Source organism: Vicugna pacos, chromosome 2, assembly GCF_048564905.1.
Source record: "Vicugna pacos chromosome 2, VicPac4, whole genome shotgun sequence".
NCBI lineage: Eukaryota > Metazoa > Chordata > Mammalia > Artiodactyla > Camelidae > Vicugna > Vicugna pacos.
In genome coordinates this window covers 115,634,888-115,647,142 of record NC_132988.1, presented here as the reverse complement: position 1 = coordinate 115,647,142, position 12,255 = coordinate 115,634,888, and positions in this window count along the sequence as shown.

The following is a 12,255-nucleotide window of genomic DNA, read 5'->3' as shown; positions in this document are numbered from 1 at the left end:
ATCGCCTCTCCACATACTAAACTCACCTTTTGAGACATAATTACTCGCCTGTTGGAGAGCCTGGGATCTGACTCTCTCAGGCCCAGGCTGTGAGCCATGCAGGGCAACTCACTTTATCACAAAATCCTGTGCGTTGTGAACACCTTGTAATGTTACGCATGTGGCCGCAGGCATAAACTCTTTTTTAACACCTTTATTGTAGTATGGTTCCAACTACACATATTTCAGATGTACAATTTGAATTTTGATAGATGTGTACACCCATGAAACCACCACAACCAAGACAACATTTCCATCATTCCCCAGGAGGTGCAAACTTCAAACTCCCAATTTACCCCTTCCTACCCCTTTTACCCCTGGTAATCAGAAGTTCTCTCTGTGGGTCTGTTTGTTTTGTAAATAAGTTCATTTGTTCATTTTAGATTCTGCACGTAAGAGATATAACATGGCATTTTTCTTTTTCTGGCTTACTTCACTTAGAAGGATGATCTCCAGATCCATCCATGTTGCTGCAAATGGCATTTTATTTTTTATGGTTGAGTAGTGTTCCATTGTATATATATACCACATTGTATGTATATCCAGCCCTCTGTCAATGGACATTTGGGTTGTTTCCTTGTCTTGGCTATTGTAAATAGTGCTGCTGTGAACACTGGGATGCATAGGTCCCTTTGAATTATATTTTTCTTTGGATATAAGGTATAAACTTTTGTTTCTGAGAAATTCTTATAATAGTCATATAAAACGAAAAACTTCACTTTGGAACCACAGTTTTAAAGTTGAACTTAAAATTGCAAAGGCAACAAACTATTACATGATAAGCAACTAAGCATGTCTACAAATTCAAAAAGCCTAAGGTGACAAACCATAATCTAGGAGGTTATCAGTTACCGTGTTTTCATTTGAGTCTAAATCTTTGATTCTGGAGTATTTAAGGAACAAAATTTGGACTTTATGACTGAAACATAGACATTCAGCAAGTTGTAGTGACCCTAGCAATGTCTAAAGTTTTACTGAAATGTATTTTACACATGTGGAACACTGGAAACATACCTAAGAGCCCACAGCTACATTTCAGTTGCTAGGTTTTTAGGAGGATCTGGAAGTCTTTATTCAGCCTTCTATACTATTGAGCTAAATTTCTTAAGCTTATGGTCCAACTTGCCACTTAACTGCTTTTTTAGGTAGAGGATTTCTGTTGAAACTAGGAGCAAGCACCCAGCAACAGACGTCCAGGTCGAGTCTTCATAGGCCAGGCCTCGCTAGAAATCTGAAGGACAAAGAGCATTTGGGACCATTCCAAGAATCTAGCAAACAACCTTGATCTGGTGTCTGTTTCACCAATAGCCTAAGGGCACTCCAAGTATATTATCAGCAGAGGTGTAAGGACAGAATCAGTTGTCTTGACCTACTAAAGGGACATGCAAGGACAAGCAGAAAAAAGGGTTCAAATAGGATCTTTACAAAAGGTTAAATTGTTCTTCTGTGATTAGTGTTGTCTGCCTTAGCTCTAAGAATGATAACATTCTCCTTTCATGCTCAGCTTAGCTCTCTGATCTGGAGACAGAACGTGGATTCTGTCTTTTTTTTTTTTTTCCCTGCACTAATTGGGAAACTGCTGATTCACTGAGATGCAGACTTTCAGAGGGGAGCCTCCTGGATCAGACTCAGGGAGGGACAGGAAGGGATGGGGGACAGGCATGCACAGACCTCTGCTCAGTGTCAGGGGGTGCAAGGCTGCATTCTCCATCAGTGTGATCACAACCCTTGTTCCAGTGGCTACCTTCACCAAGAGCCAAACTTCTTCCAGTGAAGCTGAGATGAGCCTGGAAACACTATTGGGGAGAATGTGGCTGAAACACTGCAGCCTTTTGGGATGGACTGGAGGAAAGGCGAGGTTGAAGAGCTGGAGACCTGCTAGGTCTTAAGAGATGAACAACCTGGGAAATCCAAGATGAAGTTGCCAGTGATGCAGGAACAAATGGGGCGTGTGAGAGAATGGCCATGTCCAAGGTCTCAGTCAAGTCCCTGGGATGCACCCCGCCAAGTGAGGGTCCTTGGCTTCCAGCAGGAGAGAATTCAAGAGCGAGCCATAGTTGAATAAAAGTAGGTTTATTCAGAAAAGTGTACACTCCACAGAGTGCTGGCCATCTCAGGTGAGAGAGAGCCACTATGAGGTGTGGGGTTAGTTTTTATGGGCTTGGTAACTTCATATGCTAATGGGTAGGAGGGTAATTCCAACTACTTTGGGGAAGGGGCGGGGATTCCCAGGAATTGGGCCACTGCCCTCTTTGACCTTTCATGGTTAACCTTGGAACTATCATGGCCCCTGTGGGTGTGTCATTCACCATGCTAACACATTACAGTGCGTATAATGAAGCTCATGGTCAGCTGGAGGTTGAGTATCCCGCCATCTTGGGCCTCAGACTATTGGGAGTTGATTTTCTGCCATCTTGGTGGTAGCTACTGTGTCACTCCTTTAATGGCTGTGTCCTGCCCTCTTTCTCCCTGTCTCTCCAGGAGATTGGTTTCCTGGTGAGAGCTTTCCTCCTGGCTTACAGATAACCATCTTCTGTTTCATGTGGTAGAAAGCAAGGGCGTGCTGGTCTCCTTCCTCTTTGGAGGCCACTAATCCCATCATGGGAGACCCACCCATATGACCTCATCTAAACCTAATTACCTCCCAAGGCCTCACCTCCCAGTTCCATCTATTGGGGGTTGGGCTTCACATGAATCTGGGGGGTCATGTTCACTCCCAACAGTGTCACCAGATTTTGGACTCAATCTGACTGTAATCCCATGAACAGATTTCTCAGTTTAACTTTCCCAGAAAGCAGACCCTGAGACAAGGGATACGGATGTAGGCAGTTCATCTGGTAGGTGGTCCCAGGAAGCATGAGGGAAACTGAGGAAAATGGGACCGGGGAAGGAGAAAGTCAAATGGTGTGTTAGCGGGTTTACTGCTATGGGCATCTGGGCCTCAGCCCCTCAGGGGAGCCTGTGATACACTGTACTGCGTAGTGCACATCTGGTGACACTCCTGTGCAATGGGGTGGCCGAGGCAGTCGCCTGATGACCATCTCTCCCTTGTTGGTTGAGAGCGGGGGTGGGTATCCTCAAGGGCATTCACTGCAGTTTATGGTCTGTGGCTGAGCAAGCGCCCATAGTACCAAAGAAAGCAGGCAAACAGATGTGGGCACTTGAGCTGGGGAGGCCATGGATGTGCTGAAGATGTTTTCCAAAACTGCTGGTGAATGTGGGTGGGTCGGGGAAAAGCATCACATGTCTGATTCTTCTCACCCCTTGGCCACGTTGAGTCTGCTGCCACTACTTCATGACGGTTGTGCAGTTGTTTTCTGGGAAGGGTACTCTGAGGCTGACTTAGGAATGCAAGAGTATGCAGTATGTTTATCATGGGGCAGAGGAAAGGACTAGGCACAAGTTAGACTGGGATAGAAGATGGACCAGGAACCAGGTGGAGAGCACCTGTGGGTGTCTTCCATTAGTTGCCCCCACTAGTCATCCCACACCAGACGGGTATGTCTGTGATTTTTACTCCTGGCTCCTTTGGTCCCTGAATGTGGCCTGACAGCTAGCTGGAAGCTCTCTAGCCTACTGTGCTCCCTGCCAAGCAACATGTCCTTCCTTAAAGGGAGATCTCTGTGGTGCATTTCTTTTGAAACACTCCACCTCTGCAGTTCATCAGTCTGGTGCTTTAGCTGCACATTTAAGAAGTCATTTCAATGACCAGTTGATCTGACAGCTTCTGGATGATACAGGAGAAAATGAAGGTTCCTGTGATCGTGTGTCCATTGTTTATCCTCGTCTGAGATGGATCACTTGCTCCAGGTGACTTACATGGGCTTCCATGCAGTAACTTAGGTATCCTGGAAGCCCCCACTGTTGCTCACACAGGCACTGTGCATGAAAGTGCTTGGGCATGGAAGGTGGATTCAAATCCAGAATAGTTACCACAGTAGGACAGATGCTTCCTTTGGGATGGAGGGGTCAGATGTAACCACCTTGCCAACAAGAGGCTGGAGGATGCCCTGTGGAGGGCTTAGCACCTGTGTCTGCTGACCACCAGCTTTAAAACAATGGCAGTAGCTAGACTGGCTTTGAGAGGGAGCCATGATGTTGGACCAACAGAATGGTAGGCCCTTTTCTGCAGGTGCTTGGGTGGCTGAGCGTGGAAGCTGGCTGACTTCTAGGGAAGTTACCCTATCTGCTTGCTGGGGGCATCTTCTGTGATGATCTGGGAGACACTGTCTCGTGATTTGGAAAAACAAAACAAAACACAAAAACTTAGGCTTTGTGCCTTTTCCCATAGGTCTTCCTACATGCCTCTTCCCTAGACCCCCTTGTTTCTAATCTTCTAGTCTTGCTGCTTCCAGGACTGACAGCCAGCCAGCCTGTTTGCTAATACATGTGATTCTGAATATCCATCTTAGACCCCATTTCATGTCATATGAGAAATGACCGAGTGTACTGACTGAACTTATGCCTGTGGGGAGAATTTTCCCTCCGTGTTCCTTAGGGTATCCTCTAAGGAGTCCACGGTGCAGTGGTGCATTAACAATTCATTGTTATATATGGAACAAATCCATCTGTGAACCAGGGCTCGAATTTTCCCTCCTTGACACAGAGATTTTGCCATGGGGCCACAGGTGTAAGCTGAGATGTAGAGGTGTGACAGAGGTAGGGGATGATGGGGGTGTGGAGTTAATTCTTATAATTTAAATGCAACCTTAGATTTGTTTGGGACTTACAACAAATATATTATCTGCATAAAACTGATAGTGCCTATGTGACCTTATGCCTTTGAGCCTTATGTCATCTGGCTCATAATGGGAAGTTCTAAACCCACACTTGATGTTTCATGGCTAGAAATTCAGTCTATAAGGTCTTAGTAACGTGCTTGGAGGTGATCTCCAAGTTAAGGTTTTCTTTTCTTTTCTTTTCTTTTTTAACAGGCAAATGTATGAACTTTGAAATCTTAGGGGTCTGATGTTAACTTCCACATTGTGGCTATAGGTGTGTTCCAGAATACTTGGTACTTGTGATTTCCAGGTCTAACCATATAATGCCAACGATAAGGTAGACCAAAAGTATCTTCTGTGCAGAGTAGGTGTTGCCCTAAGTGACTTGTGTCATAGAAGAAAAAATGCAGCTGTGTTTAGGGTTCATTCATGCCAAATTCGTGGAGAGCTCGGGGCAGGTGTTGGTTCTAAGTTTGGCTCCTTTAAAGCACGTCCCGTTCCTATTTTTAGGCGTCTGAAGATACAGGTCAGTTGGAGATACTGATGAAACTGTCATTGTGGATGTCACCTAACTACTAAGTCCCTGGTTTGAACATTTTGCCATAGTCCAGTAGTCCTTGGAAATCTGATCTTGTGGGAACCATGGGCGCTTGCCGCAGACACTGACTTGGTACATGTAAAGAATAAATCCTTTAACTGAGTGAGTTTGCCTTGCTCACCTGAGAGACCCTGGAATCTCCAGCTATCTAGATCTACTTTGGCTTCTACCCAGGTATCAGGAGCTACCCTGACTGCTGCAGTTTGACTTCAGTTATTCAGAATATTCTTACTTTATCCAGGTAACAGTCATCTGTAGGAACTACGGCTTCTTCCTGCAGAGGACAAGGTTTCCAGTTCACGTCGCGGAGTTCCAGCAAACATTGGCATTCTCTGCAAGGTTCGTGACTTAAACACCAGTTCATTTCTATGTATACAAACAGACCCAGGCTCTGTCCTATAGACAAAACATGAGACCACTGCTTCCTAGCTGGCTTTTTCCTGTCTAGATGGTCTGTGCACTGGAAGTGGAGCATTAAAAGTCCCCGACTATTGTCAGCTCCTCCCTTTGTGCTCCTATGTGAGGTGCATGTAGGTTAATGAGTGTTATATCCTCTTGTATTGCTATCTTTATTATATGATGCCCTTCTTTACCTTTCTCACTATATAATGCCCTTTTGTCTGTTAGACTTTGTTCTGAAGTCTGTTTTGTCTGAGTATTGCTGCCCCCGCTTCCTTGTCACTTCCATCTGCATCATCTTCTCCCATCTCCTCACTTTCAGTCTGTCTTTAGCTCTGGAGTCTCTTGTAAGCAGGATACAGATGGGTCTTGTTTTTATCCAATCAGCCACCCCATGTCTTTTGATTGGAGCATTTAGTCCATTGATATTTAAAGTGATTATCAATAGGTCTATACTTCCATTCATAGAAAAAATACAGCAGAGTGGCACATGCTGCAATGACTGGAGTTGGCACAAAGAGACACTTGAGATCTTGGATCACAGGTTGTTGAATTTTTCTCCTGGGATTTCTGAGCAGGGAGCTGCTTTGTGACTCCTTGGCTCCTCTCTCCTTTAAGCTCTCTAGGAAGTAACTTGGTGAAGGACCTTGAGATCCACTCCCCCAGTTGGTGATGCACAGGCTCTGGTGTGAAGGTGAAGCTTTCGTCATTCTAATGAGCTTGTTGGAGAACATAAGAGGGATACCTCAGTCCCATAGGCTTAGTGGTGGTTGCTGGGTGCCTTATTGTTGTCCTCAAATGACCAAGAAAGTTCTGGAGTGTTCTCTGTCAGAATTGTCCAGTAAATAATGGCTCTCTGCCTCCCTCTCTCCTTTATTCCTTCTCTATCTGCCAGAGTTGGAGAAAGAATGCCATGTCAACAGAGAATTTTTTCCCCAATTCCCCAAGCATTCCTGGATCCTCAAGGAAAAGCACTTGACAATAGGAAAAAAAAAGAACTGTCAACTGTTGTAATGTGTTTTAGGCTTACTGGACAGATCAAAGAGCCCCAGTCCTGTGATGTGAACTGAGATTGGCTGTCGGCTAGGGAAAGCTGTGGGTGGGTCCAAGAGTTTTCTCAGTTTATGTATTACAAGCTGAGCAAAATCTTTTTTTCCACACAACTGTATCATCTCTGCACTAGTAAACCCCGGGAACTGAGGATAGTTTATGTACTCATCAAGGAACAAAAATTTCATTTCCTGTGTCACCTACAAACTTGAAGATAGAACAAAAGCGTATGAAAAGTCAAGTGTCTTGAGTCTGGCTTCCCTAGAAAAGCAGACTCCTTGAGATAATTTACATGCACTTGGTTTATAGGAAGTGCACTTGGGAACACTGGGAAAGAAGTCAAGACAGCAAGATAGGACAGAGAGAGAAGCTGAACTGTAACAATGCAAGTTTCGACCAGCTTCATGAGGTGCTCTGGAGCCAGAGTGGCCCTCCAGAGTTGTCCTAAACTGAGCAACATGGATGGACCTCTGGTTACTTCAGACCAGCCAGTGAATGTGGCCTCCCCCAGGGAAGGGGCATAGCCTTGGGTGAGCAGTTCTCATTGGAGTGAGGGCCATGCCCTGAGGGGGATGAGCATCTTGGCATTTTCAGCGCAGGAATTATCAGTGGTGTCGCACAGCACACATCATCAGGAAGGATGTGTATCGTGCGCCCATCTGGAAACAAGCAGATCTCATCCTGGGGTTCCCTTGTCAAACCTCATCCTAATGACGTTTCCTTTTGCATCCTGGTAGGCCTGTGGGTTTCAATTCTGAGGCCGCAGTTCTTTCAAAGAAAGTTTAGGGGATGAACTACAGGGTTGGATGCAAAGCTTCTGGATTGATCTCTGGTTTAGTGCTTCTTAGAGAGATTGACATAAGAAGCAGCCAGAAGCAATGGAAATGGTTGTACTGAAAATGCTGTGGAGGACCTGTGAGTGGTTTTGAGTCCTTTATCCCATTTCTAGAGAGGCCTTCCCCTCAATCTTTTCTGCTAGGGTCCAAGTTTTTTTCTGGGGACTCTGTAGTTATGTGAAGCCCCTTACCCATTGCCATATACTCAGCAATTACATCAAATGAACAGAGTGGCTCAACCAAATCCCTGGAATACACCCCTGCTCACCATAAATGTCACTTCCTCCCTGGGGACCATCATACTAGCTAGTGGTCAACTCTCAGTGAGACGCTTACTCTGCCTACTTCATCTTTTCCAGAAGACGAGTCACCCAGAACTCCTGTCTTAACCATAAATAGCTTGAAGAAGCATAGTTTCTTGGATACTTACCTACCTTTACTTAGTGTCAGGGGAGTCAGGTAATTTGGGAGACTGCTGGCATGACTGGGAAGTCAGAGCATGCCCTCATCCCAAAATCATCAATGCTGAAGATCTGCTTTTGCCCTTAAGCTCAGGAGCCTTCAGCTGTGAATCTGGGTATGAGGATGGACCTGTTTCTAACTAAGCGTTCTCTGTAGAGACGTAACCACAACTTGGTTCTCATTGTCCTTGTGAATGTCAGGGGTGCATGCTTGGTGTTGTAGAGTTTTCGTTAGGTCTCCTGGCGCTGGCCCAGAGGTAAACACCCCTTCTGTGCTCTGGCTAGAAGCAGTAGGCCAGTGTGGCTGATGGGAGAGGTAGAGTGGTGACTGGGTTTCATAGGCAGATGTTACTTGGAAGAGTAGGTTATGGATCCAGCTGAGATTCAGGCTATTTGACCACAATGCATCTTCATGATAAAGCTTGGAGATGTCATGTGATTGCCAGGAGGACTTTACCAGGGTGAAGGGTACCTTTTGATAATGTTGTAGTTCCTTTTCCATTTCTTGCTCAAATATTTGTTGACTGAAAAGAAAAAAGGCATCTCCGTACAGCTCTGTTCTAGGTGTTTGTGATACTCAAGATAGAAGAAAATTTTTCCTTATTCCCCAAGAGGGGCCCCTGAAATCAGACAATTGGATCTGTTCAAGTTTTACCGCAGAACAACCTCCTACAGAGCTCAGAGGTTGTCCACTAAGAGTGGACTCTCTCCTTCCACATTAGCCTGTGCTGCATCATGCATGCCTTCTGCTCTCCATTCAACCCACTGTCTGACCCTCTTGTAAGTCTGTTCTCTGAAAGTCCATGGCCAAGGCTGTTTTAGGGAACCTCAGAAGATGTGAGTGGTGGGCTGAGTCAACATGGAACAGATGAAATCCAGGGGTGTGATATGTGATCAAAGAATTGGGTGACCATTAGGGGATCTAGAACACATTGCTAGGGACAAACCTGGAGCTAGCATCAAGGGTAAATTGCCTTGGGCTGAGGGCCTTAGGCAAGGACTGATAATCTGGTTCACCATACACTGGAGCCTGGCCTGCCCACGGTGGCCTTACTGTGAAAAGTTGAGCAGATTTTCACTGACAGATATGCTAGTGTTCATGGTCATGGGTACCAGTGTCCAGAACAATGGAACACAGACCTGGGTGCCCCTTCATGGAAGGAAAGGGAACATACCCTTAGACCCTTAGAAAATGTTTTGTAAGATGAGTTACTGGTCAGTCCACAAATCTGTACCATACTAGAGTAGTAAGTGATCGATGCCACATATTCACCCTGAGGTTTCAGAAGTGCCCTGGACCTGGCTCTTGAAGGGCTTGTCTCAAGTACATACATTTGATGTATCATTGTTGTTCTTGGTGAGTAGACATCTTTCTGGGATGACTTGGTGGCATTTGATCAAGATTGTCATCACAATCTCTATGGCCCTTCTTGTATCTTAGATGTGTGCTTAGTCACCCTTGGAAGGTACAGTGATCCAGTGACTAGAAAGTGTCATGTGATTTGACAAATGGATTGTGTAGTTCCCTTGTTGTGTCTTTAACTCTTTAGTCGGAAGGCGTGTTGCTCCTTGAAGGATTGTTTTAGTCCCCCTCATAAGTCACAACCTATGGTCTGATTCCAAGAGCCTCCTCAAGGGAAACAAGGACTTGCTGTAGGACTGCTGTGTGTACTTTCCTGAGGGTCTCTATTCATCTGATACTTTATACTTCATCTATATCTTCCTCTTTTTTATTCAATCCAAAAAATAGTCACATGGGCAAACAAGGAGCCCTGGGGTGTTGGGGATCCTTGGCCCAAGAACTTCCCCCTGGACCTTTTTTGTTTTTCTGAAGGGAAAGTCATCTAGTCAGGTTGAACTTTGACCTCTAATCATCGCCACATGATGGACTTAATTTTCTTAACTTTCTCAGGTCAGGGACTTGGCTGTTGGCAGCTGTAAGGTCATGTTCTTTAAGCTTCAGAACATAAGTATCTATGAAATTTATTAGACATGGAAAGGACACTTTTAACCTGATTCTGTATAGGTGGGTCATCTGTGCCAAGGATCTGGTAACCTCTGACCAGTGAAGTTTCATTAGAAGTACCTCCAGCTGTTGAATGCAGCTCTCTGTAGCGTTAAGATGCCATTGATAGTAGGCCACAGGGATTTATCCCACTGAAGTGTCAGGACCCAATGTTTTCTTAATGTTGTCCTGTGCGAAGAAATAGAACTCCTGGTTGTCAATTGCCATAGAGGCTGAGATCTCTATTTCATGGATGCCTTGGTCTACTGAAGCCTATTCTGAGTCCACACCTGTGGGGCTCTTTTCTGTATTGGTCTGCTGCTTTGTGGAAAGAATGCAGACAGTGGAGATGAAACTTAGCAAAGGGCACCTGGGCAGGACCACAGAGTCACGGAGTTTAAGCCCTGTGCCCAACACACCAGATATGGCCTCCAGTGCAAAGAATGATAGGCAGGTTGGTCTCCAGTCATAGCTTTCAAGATATCAATGTAGCAACTGTATTCAGTGTCCCCAGAGGGGAACAGCAGTGCTCAACTGTTACCTTCACTGTCTTTGTACAAGCCTTTAGGGCAGCAGTACATGGCAGAGGGGAGTGGTCTTAGGAAAACTTTGAAGAGATAGGTGGAAGGTGACTCATCTCATCTCTGAAGAACAAGATTTCACCAACCAAGGTGGGACTTTATTTTTGTGTGCATCTTGAGTTAGAGAGTCTTAGAACTCTTGAAGATTTTAACCATGCTATGAAACATCCGAAGACTTCATTTTATTTGAACTTGGTCTCAAAGCAGCCAGCTAGGTCAGGACTTTCTAACCTCATTCGTATGGATGTCTCTGGCTGGATATGTCTCCTTTGTCGGGGGCTGTCCCGTGCGTTGTAGGATGTTGAACAGCATTTGTCTACTGTGACAAATGTCTCGACACAGCTATACTTGGGAGCAAAATGTCTCCTGGCTGAATCAATGAGCTCAGTCCTTCAAGGAATACCCGAGGGCACCTTGCAGCTCTTCTCTCATGGGGCCTTGGTGGATAGGGGCCTGGATGCTCTATTTTTCTCATGAGCTCAGAAAGGTGGGAGAATATTCTGGAGAGAGGACAGGATACTCCCCCCACCGAAGCCAACTCTTTCTCCTTGGGTAGATCTCATCAATTTAGCTCCTACAGCCTGGCATGTGTTTCATTCTCTACTCTCACTTTGAGGAATCCTCTTCATCACTTGATTCTTGCTGTGAAACTTGAAGCTAAACATGGCATCTTTCTTCTTTATTGCATACACCCCAGTGCAAGCTTCTTGCTACTCAGGTCTGAATCTAAGTAGCCCTTATATATTCATGTCAGACACACTCTGGATCATGCTTAGTTCATCTGGGTGGATGCTGAGTGAGAAACTAGCATGTCCTGTTAATGTTGGCAGTGGCTTCAATCTCTGTAGGTGACCTAAGGGGCCATGTTTGAATCGTGTGCTCCTGGAGCCAAAACCATCATCAGAAGGCTTCTGACGACTCTCAGGAGTTGAGTTAGGATTCAGTTTCTCTTAAAATATAATAATAATAAAAAACCCCAGGAGATTCATTACAAGGCATTGACTCACGTGATTGTGGGGGTGGCTTGCCAAAACTAAAACCCGTAGGGCAGCCAGTTGGGAAGTACAATCTGAAAGTCTTAGGCAGAAATTGAGCCTGTAGTGCACAAGGGACATTTCATCAGGAAAGCCCCTAATTGGCTCCTCAGGCCTTTGAGGTGATGGGACCAGGTGCACCTACATTATCTAGGATTATGTCCCATACTTAAAACCAACTGATTTTGGACGTATCACACAATACTTTTGAGACACTAGTGTCTGAAATAAGTGGAAACTGTCGCCTGGATAAGTTGATAAATTAAATTGACCATCACAAGTTCTAAAGACCTTTTTTCTGGGCAAACAGAGCCAAGTGCTAAAAATCAGGAAAATGTCTGTGCAATCTGACTTTCCTATATACAGTTGACCCTCAAACAACATGGGTTTGAACTGTATGGGTCTCTTTATGTGCAAATTTTTTCCCGTAAATATACACTACAGTACTACAGGATCAGCTGTTTGAATTCACAGATGCAGAACCGTACGTAAATGTGCTGGGCCGACTGTAAAGTTATATGTGGGTTTTTG